Source organism: Lactuca virosa, chromosome 7 (genome assembly GCF_052849685.1).
Source record: "Lactuca virosa cultivar CGN04683 chromosome 7, Lactuca_virosa_CGN04683_v6, whole genome shotgun sequence".
NCBI lineage: Eukaryota > Viridiplantae > Streptophyta > Magnoliopsida > Asterales > Asteraceae > Lactuca > Lactuca virosa.
The window spans coordinates 49,351,251-49,364,945 of record NC_136432.1 but is presented as its reverse complement, the minus strand read 5'-3'; positions in this window follow the sequence as shown (position 1 = coordinate 49,364,945).

Here is a 13,695-nt window from a genome sequence, read left to right as displayed (position 1 = left end):
CTGAGGACTTCCCAGAGGATTCTGACTCCGAGCTCGAAGTCAATGATCAACCCTTGATAGCTCCAATCCCGAATCCTAACCCTCGTCCGTCTTTTCAAGGCCTGACGCCTCTATGGGCGGAAAACTTAGGAACTTGGAGTCAAGATCAAGGTCAACCCATGCCTTTCAGTGGAGACCAAAGCTTCTACAATCTGAGCGAGGGAGGCTCAGCGGACAGAATCCTACCTATCCTGGTCCGAAGGGTTGCTCGTAATAACTGATGGGTTTTGAGCACTACTACATTCCTATGGTATACATGCAAACCCTAAAGCTTTGGATCTAGTTTGTCTAATGAACATGCAATAATCATCCAAAGCCATAAACCCTAAATCTAGCATGTGATAATCAAATAACATATGAATTAGGGTTTAGATCTTACCTTGATTGTTATGTAGCAATAACAATCTATTCCTTCTTGTAATTGGATTCAGAAAGCTTAGTGTTACAAGTGTCACACCTCTAATGGAGTCATAAACACCATAAGCAATAAGGATGAAGAAGGAGAAGAGGAGAGGCACTCAAAAACGTCTAGAAACCCTAAGGAAACTCTTAGCCACGTTTTTGGTGCCCTAGGGGTCCTTAAATAGTGAGGCTATTACGGTTATCTAACAAGGAAACCCTAATTTGACTGCTTAGGCCCTAAGCAACCCATGGACTCCCTCCTTAGAGGCCTTGGACGAATTCTAATGGTTTCCCCATAGATTTCGTCCACTCCATCCTCTATGGAGTCCATTAGCCCAATATCCAACTATCACACAATTGACAGTTCTAGTCCCCTTTATTTAATTAATGTCTTTTAGTCACAAAATTAATTTCCTAATTAATTCTTGACTAATATTAATTACACAATATGATTTCTCTTTTAATATATTATTCATATAATATATTAATAAATCATAATTAATCTCTTTCTCCATAAATCATACTATCAAGTTGTTTTGGTGAAGGCAACCCAAAAGGACCATGCTCGCAATCGGGTCAAGTACATACCAAAATAGTTATGGGATTAGACACTAATCCAACAGTCTCCCATTTGGATAAGTCTAATAACTATTTTGCGTATGACTTCAGATCCTGATCAACAATCGTAGCTTTCAAAAGCCGTTGTCAACTCTGATCTTATCAGATACGCGTCCTTTAGATAAGAGATTATATATTCCTCCATTCTAGATATCGTATAGACGTGAGACATGGATTGAAATCATTCTCTCAGTCTATGTGTTGTTTCCCGATTTCTGATTTATGATGATTGACTAATTGAACAAATCAAATTAGCCCTGGCCTGGCCGAGCACTTTCCTTTGTCATCACTAAATCATCGAGGGCCCCACAGATATCGCTTTTATCCTACATTGGGTAAAAGGAACGGATAAACTTCGACTCAATGTTCTCTTGTACTCACTCATCGAATCACACACAACAATATGTTTTATAACACCAAGTTACTGGTGCGTTTACATATTATCAATGTGCAACCGACTCGCAAGATATAACTCACATATCTCGGTTTCAAGAATATAAGATATTATCGTCTCACCAATCACTCGTGATAAAATCCATGAAGCGATCCAAGTGAGCGTGGGTTTAATCAAATGCTCAAATCATATTCATAATCACTCATGAACGTTGTAGCAAACCTTTGCTATGTCTAATACACTTTAGACAATCTACAAACCAATCCATGACAATCTTCTTTCATACCTACTTCCAAAGTATAAGTGACTGTGGAACGTTCGAATAATCTTATTATTCAGGAAGTCAAAACATGCAAAGTAAAACACAAGAATAATACTAATCTTATATGGTCCCAAACTTTTGAGTATAAATAAAACACTTTTATTTAATCACCATATTGATTACTCATTATTTGTTGTTTCGGGTAATCAACTTCTTACTTGAATTATAACGAAAATTGTCCCATGCTCTTAGCATGCACACTATGCTTACTTATGGTCCTTACTTTGTGAAATAGTATAATTGAATAACATTTTCAATCATACTCATTTCATAATCCCCAATCCTTACCACAAGTGTGAGAATACCAAATTCTTGCCACTTTTAGAATATGTTAGATTCTAACATTTTCTGCAATGGTCCTTTCGTAATGTCACGGCACAAAGTCACCAAGACTCGGCCAATGAAATTACAAAATGCTCTATTGGAGATTGTTACAAGACAATTCCATAGATGTGAAGTCTCACATTCAAAGTACATTCCTTTGAACATCCTTCTTGTATAAAAGTTTTTCTAATCTAGACATAAGCTCTTAACGTCCAACTCCCAATATGGAAACATTTCCATATTTTCCATATGACAACTCATTTTAAATAGAATCTTATCTATTCATAATAATGTCAGTATGGTCCATCCATGACTATACTTCTAACCGTCCACAAGTGACCAATCCTTGGCGAACCTTAGATTATCCTTGACAGTTGTTTAACTAATTCAGTCAAATCCGATTCTAGTCCTCTTTCCCTCTTAATGCCCTAGGCATCTGGAAAATTTTAGAACGGTCGAATATTACATCATATGCAATCGATCCTATACCCGAAGCATATGGGATACGATTCGCAGTGAAAACGTGATACTTTACCAGTTTCTTGCCATAATATTGTCATAATATTTCTATTTGCCGTGTTCTCAAAATTCGAACTATGAAGAGGGATGCCTTAATCATAATCGAACTTTGAGAATGCAAATAATAAATATATCCTTGACTAAATTCAATTAAAATTTCTCGATCTAAGCTTTTAGATTGGAAACAAAGTATAACATTATCTCCCTTAATTATAGCAAAAACAACTATTCAACCCCTGCAACTTTGCAAAGTGAAACTTTTGTTTTTCTGTAATTAATATTGCCAACTTGCAATACTTCAAATAATAATCATCATGCTCCCACTGACATGATGATCATATCCATTCCAGCATAACATTTATACTCCCACTAGCTTTGACATGTATTCAGAAAACAGTTGGACTTCTAAAAGACAATACTTATTGACTTTCCAAAGTTCATATTTTCAATACGATGTGCTTCGATAAGCCTTTATCTAAGCTTCTCAAATTCACACACCTTACTTTAGACAGTTCACATGTGTGTCTAAACAATTCCAGAACTTATAGCAATAAGTCTCGATTGTTTAAACTAATTGCCAAATCTCACAATTCGAGCTATGAAGAGGGATGTCGTAATCATAATCGAATTTGAGAATGCAATTTACATAATCGCTATCTCCTTAAAATCTCTCTTAGTGAAAGCATTTCCTCACAATCATTTTCATGAAGGAGAGAAACCTTATGACACTTAGATTTTATGGTGCTTGTGTTCCTATCCATGAAAATTTGTCATAAGCATAATCGTAAGATAATGTTTGTGACAAATTCAACCTCTTATGGACAGAACTTGTTCATTCTTAATTTCTTGCCATCAAGGGTCCCACCATTGCTTCCAAGTTATTTAGCAGCTCGCCTATGCCAGTCAATGTACTTTCATTGATCAAGATGTTTTCCCTTATGCATTCAATTGAGAACTCGTAGAACTCATATGCATAATTACTCAACTGGATTGGCACAGAAATAAATTTTGTCAACACGATAGGTTACAATCCTCAAGTCGTGTGCTAGTGTTTAATAGTTTTACTTCTTGATTTGTTCTTGAAACTTTTCAAGATCTTTAGACTCCCACTAACCTCTTGACATATACGATTCTCTTATCAAGAAACATTTCTTGACAAAACAAATATTCAAGAGTTAGTGTGTGTCTATGCCAAGATAAAACTATGCGCAATTTGGTACTAGTTGGTCTTTGTCTTATTCAAGACATCACAACTTACCAAAATGTGCAAGTGTAAGAACATTCCTACTTAATACTATCTCACCCAATTCACAATCTTGGAGTATGACTCTAAGACTTGATATTGGAACGAAGTACGATACATCTTATTGACTTAACCATTTCTACAATTCACCATTCCTCTTCTTAGCCAAACTAGTGCACTAAGGTATCCTGAGAGGATGAATTGTAATATGGTTCCTACAATAACCAAGACGATCATAAAACACGATACAAAAGTACTCTCCCTTCTTCTTAGATTGGAGAACCTTTTATCTTTCTGCCTTCATTGATTCTTCTTATTCATTCTACCATTCATTAAAACTTTTCAATGATTCAGAATTACTCTTAATCTTGTAAGCATAATCACGTTTACTAGACTTTTAGTAAATCATGACGAATAATCTTATCGTTCTTTGTGGTGGACTTGACCAGTGCACAACATTGTGTACCAGATCTCCTAGTCCTTCACTTGACTCACATACTTATGTGAACAAGAAACTAGTCTCAATTTCCCAAATACGAAGGTTCTCATTCATCACACAATACCAGTTGCATGATTCCAAGTTTCTGTCCAATTGAAACTTGGGTGATGAGAAACTTTCCTCATTTGGTAAATTTCTGACATTACCACAAATAACGTAACTAAGAGTCAAATCCATTCACAATATTGCTAATAATAGAACCATTCAAACACTAATATTTCATAAAATCCATCGCAAGGAAACATAAATAAGATAAATCAAAATTTATTTTATTGCGGAAAAATATTGTCCTTACAACGCGATTACAAATGAAAACTATGTAAATATTATTTAGCAATCTATCCTAACTCTAAAGTAGTAGCTCAAACAATCCGATCTTTGAATCATGCGATTAAAATCCATTTCTTCATGACCAGATTTAGCTCACTTCTTTCCTTTTAAGCTTCCTTTTTCTTCGATTCTACAAAACACCAAATGTAATCTTATCACATCATGTATTAAGAATCTAAAAAGAACTTAATAGAGTTAGATAGTGGATATTTCCTAAAGCAGAGTCATATCTTGACTCTCCCATCTCTTAGATCTCTCAGGTAGTGTTGACACGTTGTCGCGCACGTATTAAACAAATAAATTTATCACTGCTGGTTGCACTATAAATATAGCACAAGGAAGCAGGGTCGAATCCTCAGGGACACAGTCTAAAAGTCAATGCCCTTTTGCATCAGGCACATCTAGTCAAGAAACAGAATATAAAAGGGGGTTTTTTTTTATTAAAACTAATAACTAGAAATGCAGTGATAATAAATTAAACGAAAATCAATAATAAAAATGGTTTCAGCTCTGCTGTGACTTTCCTAATCATGCAATCAACATTGACCTGGTTATTTGAGATGCGTTCTATCTAAGCTGGTACTGAGAAAAACTAACAAGCTCTAGTAATTTCTCTTTTACCTTATTTAGTTAACCAAAACAAGCTCTTCAATTAACCCTAACTTTTTACTGTCTAATCAAACAAGCTCTTAATTAAGATCAGAAAAGTTGCATTAAGTTCTTTGTAAATTCCCAGCAATACCCAATACTTCTCACAAGCTCGGAAGCGTAAAGATATGATTTTTCAAGTTTATAATAAAGTCAAATCCCAAACACGGAACCGATTTATTACTTGTTACTTATTACCAATTAATTAGAATAATTACGGATTCTATTAACTGATTAACTGGAATGATAAAACCCTAGCTAGGTGATCAGACTAACAAGAATCAAAATCAAACATTCATTAAGAACAAAACTGAAGAATCTAGATAGAAACACAAATAAAAAACCAAATCTAATGATCAATCACATGAAAAGTACTTGTCTTTGCAAAACTGAAAACTAGGGTTTAGCCAGACATGGCTAAAATTTGATCTAAAACAATAAAAAGAAACATTAAACTACTAAATCTTACTAAACAAAACATAGGAGATGATCTACAGTCTTCAGATCTTCAGAAATCGCTAAAATCGGAGAAGAAACGCCTCCAAAATCGTATTTTCGTCGTCTGGAACCTCTGGAATCGCCAACTTAGGTTACTGGAAGGTTATGAGGCTGTATTTATACGTCTAGCTGTCAAAACGACGTACTTGCGATCGCAAAGGGCATACCTGCGATCGTAGGTTTTGAAGTAAACGCGTATTCTGGAACTTTTTGGCCAACCTGCGATCGCATGTACACAACCTGCGATCGCAGGTTTTCATTTTTCACTTTCGGATGAATTTTTGGCACAAAAGAACCTCGAAGATAACTTGCAACCTAACCTGCGATCGCAAAAGGGCCCCATGCGATCGCATAGAGACAACCTGCGATCTCAGGTTGTACCTAAGACATCTGAAATTTCATCTACTTTTCATATCATTTTTAATCGCCTCAATCGGAGTAACGGTTCTCGAGATATGGTCAAAATACTGACAGGGGGTCAAAGCTGCCAGCAACATCCTTTTAACTTTAGATTGCATATTCTTTCTTCGTGTGATCAATTCGATCGAATGTTTCTTGACCAAAGCATCTTTCAATCATTCCTCAACATACTCCATAAGTTCCAAGATCCATTTTAAGCTCCAAATGCGCATCCAACTGCTCCCAAAGTACTGCTCCACTCAAACTATCTGAAATTGACATAAAAACATGAGCAGTACGGGAATTCTTACAAATTACATGAGCTGAACATTATTTAAATAAATGAAATGTAAATGTACAAAATATGATACTACATAATAATGAAAACTACCCTAAAAGATGCATAAAATGGCATCTAACAGGTAGTCAGGGCAGCTTCGTAACCAATGCCCCCTCTTTTGGCAGTAGAAACATATGGATTCTTCTAGAATGGTACACGAGACTATCTCAGACTCAGCCTTTCTCTTGCGTAGAGAAAACTTTTATGGACTTCCAATGTTACCATTTCCCATAGAGGGTTGGGATATTGATTTTACCAGACAAATTTGCTGACCAGTGCGCCAAATCATTTCTGAATCAGCAACAATAAGTAAATAAGTCAAATCAATAAGAGTCATGTCGTGGTCCATCATATAGTACTCTCTAACGAACTTACCATATGATTCGGGAAGTGACTGAAGAACCAAGTCAACAGCCAACTTCCTTTAAACATCGACACCTAACAATCCCAATCTATCAATATGTGACCTTTTATCCAAGACATGAGCACATATAGACTTTCTATTTTCATGTCTTTTGCCAATAGGGCTTGAGTGACCTTGAACTTTTCAAGTCTCCGAACACGTGGGTCAGGGAGAATTATTGGAGGAGGTGGAGGAAATGAATCATGATTTCCATTTCCACAATACAATTGTGGAACATCATCTTCATGTGAAAACTTTTTCCAACGGATTTAGGAAGACCATAGTTGTCAGCCTTTGACATCTATGAAACGGGAGAAAATTAAAGTTTAGTTGATTGAGTCTTTAATAAAACACCCAAATGAGATATTAAGGCTAGGACCCAACACAATATCCTACAAATTTGAAGAGGGATGCCGTAATCCAACTCGCAGAACATTTGAAGGTAGGTAAATGACGATTTACCAATTTCCACCATGAAAAACGAAAAGAAGGTTAAGTTTTAAATGAATTGAAACTCCTAGATCTTTTGAGATTCATCGAACTTTTCAATGTCATGTTTAATCTCGATTATGCCCTTCATTTGTGACTGGGATGCCGAGGATCACAAATAAGGTGTGAATAACCATGTGAATGTACATGGAGCCCTCAATGTTACAGTCACCTAATTATCGTGCCGGTTAACCACACACGCTCCATCGATCTATGACAAACATCGAGTCACCCTTCGCTACCAATGCCAAACCCAACTTAGTGTGCCAGTTAACCACACACGCTCCACTAATTGTCTCGACAAGGGTACAAAGTGTAATTCCATGGAATTGCATCGAATTCACTTTTTCCTAAAGTAACTAAGATTTGGGAATATAGTAAAACATTTAGTTACTTTAACATTGTACTTTTAATGAGGAGAGGGTATGCCCTATCCTACCCGTTCGGCTAACGACCCTCCACCAATCAAGGAAGCGGTGAGTGAGAGTGGACACCCATTAAACGACCATTTTATAGGCCATAACCTTATACCCCCTTATAGATCGGCTTCGTGAATGAGGCCTACTAACTGTAAGACTAGCAGTTTAAGTTATACATATATCATATTAGACTTTTAATGTTATATATAGTATAGGGTGTATTTTACACTTTTAAAATACTAGGTGGGTTAATTTAATAAATTATACCTTTTACTTTAATTAAACATAAACCATGTCATTATGGATTTATTAACTCTCTTTTAATTAGACTATTAATTAACTTAATAAAACCATAAGGGTGTAATTTGAACTTTTCAAAAACTAGGGTTTTAGAATTTAAAATTTCAAAAAATTAAACTTTTAATAAAAATTTAAATTCCAAAACTTGAGGTCAGGTTTTGAAACTTTTCAAAACAATTAGGTTTAACTATTTAAATTTCAAAAACTAAAACTATTAGGTTCAAATTTAAACTATAAAACTAAAGGGTGTAAATTGAAACTTTTCAAACTTACTAGGTCAAATATTTACTTATAATAATCCTATATTATCCATATTTAACCAAATCCATCAATTTTGATAAGGATAATCATTCCAAACCTAAAAAATCGATTTTAGGCAATAAAAACGTGTTTTGGTAATTATCCTAATCAGAAATTGGCTAGAAAATCGAAAATCCCGGCACCAGGCCCTCCAACTCGTCGAGTTCTCTTTGGAACTCGTCGAGTTCATGCAACTCGTCGAGTTCTTAGAGAAACTCGGAGAGTTCATCAGACAGTCAGCAAAAAATTTCGATTTTCTGATCTTTGGTAGTTTACAATTGCATCAATTCATCATACAAACAGCCTAGGCTCTGATACCACTGATGGCTGATGGGTTTTGAGCACTACTACATTCCTATGGTGTACATGCAAACCCTAAAGCTTTAGATCTAGTTTGTCTAATGAACATGCAATAATCATCCAAAGCCATAAACCCTAGATCTAACATGTGATAATCAAACAACATATGAATTAGGGTTTAGATCTTACCTTGATTGTTATGTAGCAATAACAATGTATTCCTTCTTGTAATTGGATTCAGAAAGCTTAGTGTCACAAGTGTCACATCTCTAATGGAGTCACAAACACCATAAGCAATAAGGATGAAGAAGGAGAAGAGGAAAGGCACTCAAAAACGTCTAGAAACTCTCAGGAAACTCTTAGCCACGTTTTTGGTGCCCTAGGGGTCCTTAACTAGTGAGGCTATTACGGTTATCTAACAAGGAAACCCTAATTTGACTGCTTAGGCCCTAAGCAACCCATGGACTCCCTCCTTAGAGGCCTTGGACGAATTCTAATGGGTTTCCCCATAGATTTCGTCCACTCCATCCTCTATGGAGTCCATTAGCCCAATATCCAACTATCACACAATTGACAGTTCTAGTCCCCTTTATTTAATTAATGTCTTTTAGTCACAAAATTAATTTCCTAATTAATTCTTGACTAATATTAATTAAACAATATGATTTCTCTTTTAATATATTATTCATATAATATATTAATAAATCATAATTAATCTCTTTCTCCACAAATCATCCTATCAACTGGCTTTGGTGAAGGCAACCCAAAAGGACCATGCTCGCAATCGGGTCAAGTACATACCAAAATAGTTATGGGCTTAGACACTAATCCAACAATAACGAGCAAGGTAGGGCAGCCATCTGTGACACCAGTCAAATTTTGGTCAAAAATTAATTGATCAATAATCATAATTGGGATGAACCAAGTGGTAGAGTTTGTAACAAGGTTTCCAAAAACATAAAGAACCCTGAAATCCGAGTTATAACGAAGAAGTTATGACCAATCGAAAATCCGCGGTAAAACCGGCAAAACACTTTTCAGTGTAAAAAGCGAATTTTCGATAAAAGGATTTTTAGCCTTAACAATCTAAATGAAACTTGTAGAATATGTTAAACCGAGAACGTTCATAAAAAGAACGTGAAAATCCGACTTCGTATGAGGAAGTTATGATTTTTCGAAGTTTCGGTTTAGCAGTAGACAGTTAAAAATTTGAAATATAAATCGATCGATATTTAGCCGACGCAACTTAAACGAGAATCGAAGGTCTCGTCAAAATTAGCACAACGGTAAAAAGACAGACGAAAACGGACGTCGGATGAAGAAGTTATGAATTTTTAACGGATTCCCGTCCCGGTCTGTTTAAAATAATAATATTAAAAATAAATTCGAAATTAGCCGACGAAGTCTAAATGAAAGTCGTAGAGTATGATTTTACCTACGCGTGCATATAAAGAACGCCAAAAACGGAGCTCATATGCGAAAGTTATGATTTTCGCAAGTTTGGCACAAAAATAAAGAAAAAATGGGAAAAACCGGGCAACTTCGCATGCCACGTCACCCTCGCATGTGGCAGCTGCTGAGTGGACCGAACCCATGCGTGGCACCTCCTGATTGGACCGCAGCCGAGGTCCACTTAGAAGCGAACAGCTTCGCATGAGATGCCCCGGAGACACCCCTCGGACACCCTCCTTCGCACGTGGCCCCTTCCCATTGGACCGAGGTTTGGTCCAATCCGAGCCTAGCACCTTGCGAGCCTTCGGTCCGAAGTAAGCCACCTGTCCGATGCGTGTCAGCTTCGCATAGCTCCGGGTCCGAACCTTCGGACTATATATATGCATGCGAGGGCTTCCGAATTTTTACACTTTTTCACCCCAATTTTCATCCTCTTCACATTTTCCACTCCCATAAGCTCATATACAACCCCTAAAGCCCCGATATCAAGTCTCGAACTCGAAGCAAGCCCCGGAGCCCCGGAATTCTCGAGAAGTCATCCTCTCTCCTGTCAAAACTCTGCCCGGTTTGAGCCGGTTTCTCGTTAAATAAACTCTTTACGGGAAACGAAACGCTGCCCGAATCACCGCTTATCAAAGTGAGTTCATACCCCTATAATTTACCTTTTCAATGGTTTTTAAATGCTTTTTAGGGGGGTAATACAAGTTTAACACAATATTAAATTGTGTTAATAACTGTGTGTGATAATAATCACACAGAAAGTTTCCGTATGCTTTTAAGAATTACCAAATACTTCCAAAATAACGTAAAGCCATGTTAAATTCTTTGAAAAATGTTTTATAAACTATTTCAAAATATAAATGCCAAAGTCATGTTTATATATGTATAAATATATAAATAAGACTTGAAGGGCTTAGGACTAATGAATTATCTTATATCCTTTTCCTTATTTGGATGTGGAATTAAGGTTGTGTTATTTGTCCGAAGGTCGTTTCCTTCTTAATTATATATATATTATACATATATGAGTCTAAAAGATTACTCCTTTTAGTATCATTACCTTTGTATCAGGCTGAGCAAAGGTGATATTACATGAAAATTCATGATAATCAGATAGAACATATAAATTATAATATGTATAATTTATGATTCAAAACTAAATATACAAGTATGATTCATGACTGTATACTTTCCAAGGAAATTATCAAAATACATTTAACTATACCAAGATATGTATAATACCTTTAATATAAAAACAACATATTAAAGAAGTAAAGACACATCATACCTAGTTTGCATTAACAAAGGTACTATACAGAGTACCAGGGTTAGCAAACACGTGGTAACGCCGGGTTTGCATTAGCAAAGGTACTATACAGAGTACCCGAGTTAGCAAACATGAGGTAATAATACATTCTGCCGGGTTTACATTAGCAAAGGTACTATACAGAGTACCCGAGTTAGCAAACACGAGGTAATAATTCATAATTCAAGTATACTAGAATACACTGTTTTACAAGAAACCAGGGTTTTGATTCAAAACAAATCAAGGGTTTACACTTATCAAATACATGTTTGGAAAACTAAGAATATACTGTCAATCATTATTTCAGAATGATTGGGTTTTCAAAACTAATATACATTTAACGTTTAATATGCTTTTTATGAGACTCTATATTCAGGTTGTTTAATTCATTTTAGACAACATAGGGAAGTCTTGACATTATAACCAGAACCTCCAGCCGGGGATCGAAACAAGTGTGTGTAGATCTATATCGGGATTGACAACCCCGCACTCAGGCTGCTAGATACAGTTAGATGAGTGACAATTGTTATGACCAGTTTAAACGCCCACAAAGCGTTTGTTTCAGGCCATCCGTCATAGTATGGTTATAATAAAAACTACTCATTAAAAAGGTATTAACAATACGTTAGTGTATAAACAAATAAACGAAAGTACACCTTCAAAGTACCAGTTTATAGAATACAAATACAATGGTTTAATACGGTTTTCATTAACACCTGGTGGAGCCAGGCACACTCTCAGTTTCAAGTTTTCATAAAGGAATACAAATATAAAACAGTAATACAAAGAGAACGGTTTATGGGATTAAACCACTTATCCAATGGAACTTAGTCACTCAATCTCGGTAAACTAGTATAACATAAAAGACCTTTAGTGGTTAATTCTATAATTCCTTAGTTATTACATCATAGTTATACATAAGTAATATCCGATTGACAGTGAAATGTGTGACTTCCGCCTTACTTTCTGTTCCTTGTTTGGTTCTGGGCTTAGGGCAGATACACCCAATTGACTGTCCATTCGATATTGTGTTATGTATAATCAGTATAAACTAAGTAATTACAGAGGGAAACTATTGAGGTTATCAATCTAGCACCTCAGGAAATATAGGATTTCCTGGAGAAACCAGTGAACTTATTCAAAGAACATTAGGGTATACTTAACAGAACTAAAATACTTATGAACTCACCAGCTTAAATGCTGATCTACTCTTTCCAAATAACTTGTATTCTCAGGAATCCAGTAGACAGGTACACTCCAGAAGCTTTTGAGAAGACTACCTAGTACCGTACCGCGACTCTTGTCATCTGTTGTACCTACTTTAGTGTTTGAATATGTAATGTTTAAACACTTATGTAAAACTTATACTTATTAATGCAATGGTTGTTTGTACTTTGATTACTATGTTACATGTGTTGTGATACTTACCTTAAGTCCTCCGCCCCCGAATGTTTCCGTCGTTCTGGTTTGGGGGTGCGACACCATCAACCGAATCATGCAGGTTGATACCGATGCAGGAGTCAACACTGTCAGCATCCGTCCTCTAGAAAGTGCTCGGGAGAGAGCTGCGAGAGACCACGAGTCTCTACAGTGGTAATTGGCTATGACTCGAGCTGAAGACATAGAGCATCGCGTGCGCCAGCGAGTGTACGAGCGACGCCTTCTCAACTTGGAGCGTCAGCTGGATGACTTAAGGGTTCGCCCAAGGTGTTCCCGTCGCCAGTAGGGGATGCTCTGCTCATCCTTTCTTTTGTTTAAGGAATAGCCTTCCAATCCAAGCTCTAAGTAGCACTTTTCCCTGTAAATTGTAAGACCCTGAACTTTCGGTCGATTAGGTCTTAATTCTGTCAAATTTTCTTAATCTTGGTGTGATGTAAGACCTACCTCTAGGTCAATTTTCCCAAACTTATTACATCTGTAATTCCAGTATTATTGGCAGATATCTAATCTCTTAGAAATTTAGTATTCAATCATGCTTTCTAATGTGTTGTTGGGCTATGAAGAGTTAGTCCATGAGTCACTCTCATCAAATTCTCTATTTTATTCTTACCAATATCGTCATATTTGTGATTTTATAGCTTCAAGATGCCTCCACGTCGACCAGCGAGAAGCGCTACTCCAATCACTCCAATTCCAACTCATCCTCCTCAA